Source organism: Callithrix jacchus, chromosome 5 (assembly GCF_049354715.1).
Source record: "Callithrix jacchus isolate 240 chromosome 5, calJac240_pri, whole genome shotgun sequence".
In the NCBI taxonomy this organism is placed as follows: Eukaryota; Metazoa; Chordata; class Mammalia; order Primates; family Cebidae; genus Callithrix; species Callithrix jacchus.
In genome coordinates this window covers 164,238,903-164,246,620 of record NC_133506.1, presented here as the reverse complement: position 1 = coordinate 164,246,620, position 7,718 = coordinate 164,238,903, and the positions used below count along the sequence as shown (strand labels likewise).

The 7,718-nt window shown below is 39.2% G+C and overlaps 1 protein-coding gene and 1 non-coding gene across 3 annotated transcripts in view; both read right to left on the bottom strand.

Annotated features, from left to right (window-relative positions):
• Window positions 1-4,016: 4,016 nt before the first annotated feature.
• The window catches only part of GPALPP1 (GPALPP motifs containing 1), a 41,773-nt gene continuing 38,071 nt past the window's right edge, over window positions 4,017-7,718 (bottom strand). The window contains exon 9 of one of the 2 annotated variants that reach the window (XM_008998219.5): window positions 4,017-7,673. The gene's annotated coding sequence lies outside the window, so the exon portion shown is untranslated. The remainder of the gene's footprint in view (window positions 7,674-7,718) is intronic. The other variant, XM_008998218.5, reaches the window with a different exon arrangement.
• On the bottom strand, window positions 5,020-5,124 carry LOC118154282 (U6 spliceosomal RNA). Its single transcript, XR_004744161.1, has one exon. It is a non-coding gene; the product is annotated as a U6 spliceosomal RNA (small nuclear RNA).

Here is a 7,718-nt window from a genome sequence, read left to right as displayed (position 1 = left end):
AGTTTGAAAGACATTGATTCTGCTGACAAAACTGGTCATCATTTTTGTTCAATCATGACCTTCCATTTGCCTAAGCCTAGGCATTACACAGTTCTGGTAAATACTCAGTAAAGATGCAGCCCCACTGCGTGTTCATATATGCTCACTGGAAAGATTATAAATGTGATTTTAAAAAGCTCTTTATGATTTGCTGGTAGAAGGAAATACTCTGAAGCCATCTTTTCACATCATTTTCTTACAGGCAACACAGTTTAATGGATTGATGAACATCTTACAAACGGACGGGTTAAGAGATAGTTTTGAATCTTTATTGATAAACTGTCATTTGACGGCAAACATTTTAAAATTTAAGAATCTGTTTTCCAATATGACAGTTTTATTAACCAATATACAAAGCTGTTGGGGAAAAACACAAATTTAAATTCAGTTAAAATGAAGACTGAAGAATGATCACAATTTCTAGATTTATTTGCTGGTCGATATTAAAAACTGTATCTGTACCTGTTATAAAAAGCGGCAATCTTAGGCTGATGATTAATTGCTTTTGTTAAGTGTGTAGTGTGAGTCGGGTGTTATAGTATTGTTTATCCTTAGCTGAGCAAAATGTGTTGCTTTCAGCCATCACCTAGAACGACAAAGTCATCATGTTATAAACAGAAGCAACTTCATTTGTTCTCTTGCACCCCGTGATTAGAAAGGAACACGTGGATTTTTATCTCAGAGCTCTGACTGTATGACGATAAAACTGGTAGTAAATCCCTTGTCACACAGCCTGTTTGGCAACATTACCCCATCGTAAAGAAAACAAATGGAAGCTCCACAGAGGACAGGACAGTGGGAAGTAATCGGAGGTATGAATATGAACTTTGAAATGCTTCTTTTCAATATTCTTGAAATTTGTCCAGATCTCAAAACAGTGATGCAGCTTTTATTTGTAGCTTTTCTTGTTTGTCTTTCGTTTCTAGATCTGCATGACTTTGTGGCTTTTTTATTTTTATTTTTTAGAGACAGGGTCTCTCTGTATCTCCCTGGTTAGAGTGCAGTGGTGCGTTCATACCTCACTGCAGCCTCGAATTCTTGGGCTCAAGTGATCCTCCTGCCTCAGCTTCCTGAGTAGCTGGGACTACAGATGCATGCCACCATGCCCAGCTAATTTTTTAATCTTTTTTTTTTTTTTTTGTAGAGACAGGGTCTTGCCATGTTGCCCAGGTTGGTCTTGAACTCCTGGCCCTCAAGTGATCCTCCTGTCTTGGCCTGTCGGAGTGCTGGGATTACAGATGTGAGCCACTGTGCCTGGCCTTTTGTTTCTTTTTAACATTCTTTTACCTACTGTTGTCTTTTCTTTGTCAGCAAATACAGAAACTGGTATCTAAAAGTCAACTTAGTTCCTTTTGAAATTACCTTAGCTGCCAAAGCACAGTTATCTACGACTTCAAAGTAACATTAACTGGTTAATTCCCGCAAGGAAAATAATCATAAGGTAGAGACCACCCTTTGTAGATTATCTACAGCCCGCTAGTACTCCCGTCTTGTGCTCCTTCCCTTTTCAATGTTCTGCATTTCTGGGGCATTCAGTCATCTTATATGGCCCCAAGTCAGCCAGGGACAAGGACCTTATAATCTGACTATTCCTCTTGGGACTTATCTGCTTTAAAAGGTGCTGAAGAGAGGGCAAAGTGCAGTGACACTGAATTATCACTGGTAGTGGAATCTCGAGCACTGCAGCAGCTGCTTGGGTGAAGGATGAATGCTTTCAGGCATTCACTCAACAAAAGGGACAGTCCATTCTTCATAAAGCAAGTATTGCTGGTACTGGTGTTTGTTGCTATGCTACATGAAGTGATTATATATTTAGGAATATATAATGGAAAAACAGAAGATACAACAAGGGGAGGGGATTATTTATAGGAACACATGTAAGTGCAGTGGTTCCTTTTTAAAAATTTAGTTTCTATTTAGAGACAGGGTTTCACCATATTGGCCAAGGTAGCCTCACACTCCTGGCTTCAAACAATCCTCCCACCTTGGCCTCCCAAAGTGCTGAGATTACAGGTGTGAGCTACCTTGTCTGCCCATAAGTGCAGTGGTTCTTGAGTTTACAAAGAATGGCCTGGGATAGGTGTTAAAAATGAAGATTCTCCGATTCTAACCCCAAAGATTCCTATTCAGGAGGTGTGGGCCTGGAGATCTGCATTTAAGTGAACTCCTAGGTGACTCTGGGAGAAGTGGTTAAACGGTTACAAATTAAGAGACAGACTGATCTACTGTGTTTTTTAGTCCCTCAGTAAAAACATGCTACGACGTCAAGAATTCTAAAGACTTGACTAATAATTGTTGGAATTCAGCTGGTGCTATTCGGTTCTTAAAAAGAATGTAAATAACCCTCAATAATTAGGCCCAGGAGGAAACAAGTAATTTACAACTTCTGAGAAAGACAGCCATTCTTTAACATTTATGGTTTTGATGCTGCAGTACAGGCTCGATGTTCAGCTCAGTGTATCAATGTTCCCACATACAGGGTGTTTGCAGAGCAAGGGCCTAAGAGTGAATTCACACACACCTGGGGAATTCTGAAAGGCCAGCAGGGAGACCTTTGGTGTGAGAACCGTCTGGCCAACTCCAACGTGATGTTTATAACTCGGGTGAGTAGTATTCTCCATTGGAGGCTGGTGCAGTGGCTCAAGCCTGTAATCCCAGCACTTTGGGGGGCCAGGGCAGTTGGATCACTTGAGGTCAGGAGTTCAAGAATGGCCTGGCCAACATGGTGAAACCCCGTCTCCACAAAAAATACAGAAAATAGTCAGGTATAGTGGCAGGCACCTGTAATCCCAGCCATCAGGAGGCTGAGGCAGGAGAATCTCTTGAACCTGGAAGGCAGAGGCTTCAGTGAGCCGAGATTGCGCCATTACACTCCAGTCTGGGCAACAGAGCAAGACTCTGTCTCAAAAAAGAAGTATTCTCCGCTGGGAAGCTTCCTTTCACGTCCCAGGACTGGGTTAGATGCCCTTATATAGGCTTCATAGCATCAGTGGCAAGACCCAACCCTGAGCCATCTTATTTCTCACAATATACCAGCCACACCGGTGTAGTTCTTCAAACACCAAGGAACTATTGCTTCAGGGCATTTGCATATGTGATCAGTCACTTTTGACACTGTTAGCTTCTTTTTAAGTTTCAGCTTAAATGACACATCAGAGACTTCTTGTGACCCTAACTAAAGAGAACTGCCGTTCTCCACTACTTGTTCTCGTCTCTCACTACCCTGTTTTCTTCCTAACACCTATCAACAAGGTGCAATTACTTCATCGTTTTTACGCAGATCTTTTTCTGCTCTCCCCCTAGCATATAAAAATCACAAATTAAGGAATCTGCTTTACTTACCTGTGAATACCATGTAAGTGACCAGCACAGTATCTTCTCGCAGGTAGGAGGACTACGCCTGCCTGGCTCACCACTGTGTTCTTAGCACCTACCACATACTGAGGCACTGAATACATTAACAAACATGTAAGTTCCTCAAAAATTACTTCTTAGAGGGAAATGATCTGAGAAAGCAAAGGCTCTCTTTCTGACCCCACGTGCTCAGGTTCCTATCATTCAACGCTTAGCTTTTAATGTTGCAAAGCATCGCTTTTGGTCACTTTCAGTTTGGGAGGTAGACAGACCAAACCAAACCAAAAAAACTCATAATTAAACAATCCAGAAAAAATCCTACCCACTGTTACATGTCCTGTGATATGAGGAACAATGGAATCTGGTTGTAACACAGTGCCATCGTGCTCTCATAGCATTTCCAGTTTGTCTGCCGTGTGTTTCTAAATAAACAAGTATCTGTATAGTTACATTAGGATAATGAAAATCTGGCAAGCGCGTTGGAGTTAAGAGTTGTTGTTGTTTTTTACAATAGCCTTCAATGACCTGGTTGGCCACAATAAACCTTTACAGAATATTCTCTCAATACTGCCTGCTTCAGAAAAGCTAATACTGTTAAAACAAAACCAAAATAAAAACTACAATTTCTCAGATATAGATAAAACTTTATTTACACATAAAAAATTACACTTCAGGAATTCTGTTTCTATAAAGTCTCAGGAAAGCTGAAAATGAAAAGGTTGAAAGGGGCAGTGAGCAGCTTTTTAACTGTGCCCTACTGCAGTCACAAGCAATTTTTTAAGCTGCAGAAAACACCTCTTCTAAGTAGCATGAGCTTTTGAAGCTGCAGACTCAAATCTCACAATGGCATCAAAAGCCAAAGAAAAATAAAACAATACTCTGAAATAGAAGACTTGGCTGTCGATGTTGACTGGGGACTATCTCTAACCGCTTTCTCTCATGGGAATTCTTCCTCTCAGGTGTAATTCAACACATAACTTTTTTCTAATAATACCTATCGCTGCATGGAAAGTGAAAAGAGAAGTGATGAGGGCCTCCTATAAGTTTAACATTGACATTATCTACCCTCAATAAAGACAAAAAATGTCATGATGTTTTGGGATCAAATGATTTATACAATAACTACAGATATATTCTGAAGCAGGTAAGCCTTGGTACCACGCAAATCTCAACCTCACTTCTAAATAAATCGTTAATTCAAAGAATCATTCAGTCTTAAAATGATAAATTAAATGGCAAGTGACTGCTACATCTAAACCAGATTAAACATTCTTCGATCAGAGCTTTTTTTTTTCCTTTTTAAGAGCAAGACAATTCACTATGCTGTGCCCGACACAAAGAGGATTTCATTTATCTGCGAAGACGTCTTATTAGGGGTGCAGCCACCATCTCTCTTTTTTTGTTCAACGCTCTTTACTTCCACACCTGCTAAACCCAATAACCCCACCATTTACTTACAGGTAATGTGGTTACTATTTGAAACATGTAAATCTATTGAGGATGACAATTTAGAGAGCGGGACAAAATCATATAATTTCAAGTATTACAAACTTAAATGGCACCTGGTAAGAACATTAAAAGTATCTACTCCATTCTATGAATGTGGTGTTACTCTTTTTTCTTTTTTTAAATATGGGTCGCTTCACCAATTTTCGTGTCATCCCTGCGCAGGGGCCGTGCCAATCTCTGCATCGTTCCAATTTTTGGTATATGTACTGCCAAAGTGGGCACCGGTGTCACTTTTTTTTCTCCTTCATTTCTAAATTTCAAAAGAGGCCACATTCCCGTGACACTTGGCCAAGAAATGTAGGAGATTAAAAAGTTCTTATTGAAATGTGTCCTGCCAGATGGACAGGAGACTGGGGTTCGGTGAGGCCTCCTGCAGCTTCGGAAGTGGGGGATGAAATAAAGAACACCTTTCCGCGCAGTAACGACTTTGGCCTTTTGCTGTCCGTATTTTTGAATTGGAATTAGTCTCTCCATGGGGCAGAACAATCTCTGAAACTGGGCTTACATTTTGTGAAAACTGTCCTCAGGTTGGCACAAAAGAGCACTAGCTCCAAGGCCAGTAAGGAGCTAACTCCTGGAAGCATTAGGCGGAAAGCAGAGGTTTCTCTTTATGCCAAGGTCATGGTCACTCCAAAGGTGAGGCATGAAACAGTAACCAGGTAACACAGAAATATCCCTATTCTCTTTAAAGTAGGAAAACAAACCGAAGTCAGTCTCCAAAGATAACATTTTTACTTTGAAAAATACAAATGTCTCAAAAATATATGTTAAGAATTTACATAAGGAAGAAGAGCTAGAAAATACTTTTTCTTTTCATTGGGAAAAACTATAACAAAATTAAATGAATGCAATGAAGATACTCTTGTACAAAATTTTGTGTTCAGAAAATATTGCTCATTAAAAATGACATTTTCAGTCAAAAGGTAGCTCTGTTCAATTTTGAGTAGACAAGAAACTTTTTAAATTTGCTTAGGAGAATGACTCATCTTTTTAACAGCAATGCTCCTTTAGTTCGCTATGATTTACACTGATGCTATGGAAAAAATATATTGTACTGTTATTATCAGAGGAAGAATAATTTGTGCCATCATATAAACAGTTTACTCCGTTTTCATAAAGCCATGAACTGGGAATCAGAATCTTTTTCCATTAAAAATTTGTGTCTCATCGAAACTAGAACACCAGTGGGACGACTGGGACTAATCTTCAAGAACATGTGACTCACAGAATTGGCTTGGATTTAACGATGGTTTCACAGTTTAAGGAGAATTTCTCATCTTATACAGTCATTAGTTTTAGAGGTGGTGCTTAAAGCATTACAAACTCAGGGGGGTTATAATGATAAATTTCCCATTTCCATTTTTGTATTCAGGGATTAATATTTTTCTATTCATAGTCGACATAGAAGATATGATCCCCATAAATTAGCTACAAACGGTTAAGTACAGTATATAAAGGGGTAGAGTGAGATCATCCCGGAGCACAGTTCCAGGGCTCAGAAAGCTTTGGTTGAGATCGTAGAGACTGAGTCTTGCAGATTTCGCACTGTTAACAGTTAATGGCACGCTTGTCCCGACTGCTAACTTCTCCCCTAGAAATACTAACTACTGAAGGTGGAAAAACCAAAACCGTTTTTCCTTAGCACGTGAGATAACCAGAGATCTTTCTGACTTAAAAACAATTCAAGAAATGAAACAAGTAAAAAGCCCTGAGTGCTAGAACAAGCAAACGGATTATAAAACAGACAACACTCCGTACCCTGTTTTCCAGTACGTTTGTATTCACTGGCTGCAGGTTAAAGGGGAAAAACAAGCACTTTCAAAGTCACGTGTTTACAGGAAGCACTTGACACCCTCACTCCAGAACACGGTGGGTGTATTTGATGAGGAGACCCAGGCTGTGGTAGAGAATCGGCGGTCAGTCCTGATCAGACCTTAGCAGGTACTTGTGAGACACCACGAAAATCAGGGGGAATGGAAGCCTCTTAAAATCATTATTGAAGAAAAGCCCACACTTCCACGGAAGCTAAAGGCACAGAGAATATTCTGTTCCACATAAGAAAGAGTTTTATGTTTCCACATGACCTTAAAAGGACACACAGAACAAGGCAAATTTGTGTGGCTTTTAAGACTAAAGTAATCTCTAACCTTAAACCAAAAACAAAGACGGACAAAGAAAATTCTTCAACTTTTCTTCATTGCACAGGGAAATCCCCCTGAGGTAAAAATAAGAAAACTCAGTAAGTTGGAAATACTCCTAAATTTAACTATATTTTCCTCAAAAATCAGATTTGAATACTGATATAGGTTTCATACAATTAAAATCAGATTTGAATACTGATATAGGTTTCATACAATTAAAATCAGATTTAAATACTGATATAGGTTTCATACAATTAAAATCAGATTTGAATACTGATATAGGTTTCATACAATTAAAATCAGATTTGAATACTGATATAGGTTTCATACAATTAAAATCAGATTTAAATACTGGTATAGGTTTCATACAATTAAAATCAGATTTGAATACTGATATAGGTTTCATACAATTAAAAACCATAAAGGTTTTAAGAAGCAACCTCAGCTTTTGTGTCATTTCTTTTCTTCTTTTCCTTTTCTTTCTTTTTTGAGATGGAGTCTCTTGCTCTTGTTGCCCAGGCTGGAGTGCAGATCTTGGCTCACTGTAACCTCCGCCTCCCGGGTTCAAGCAATTCTCCTGCCTCAGCCTCCTGAGTATCTGGGATTGCAGGGATGTGCCACCATGCCAAGCTAATTTTTATTTTTAGTAGAGACAGAGTTTCACCATGTTGGTCA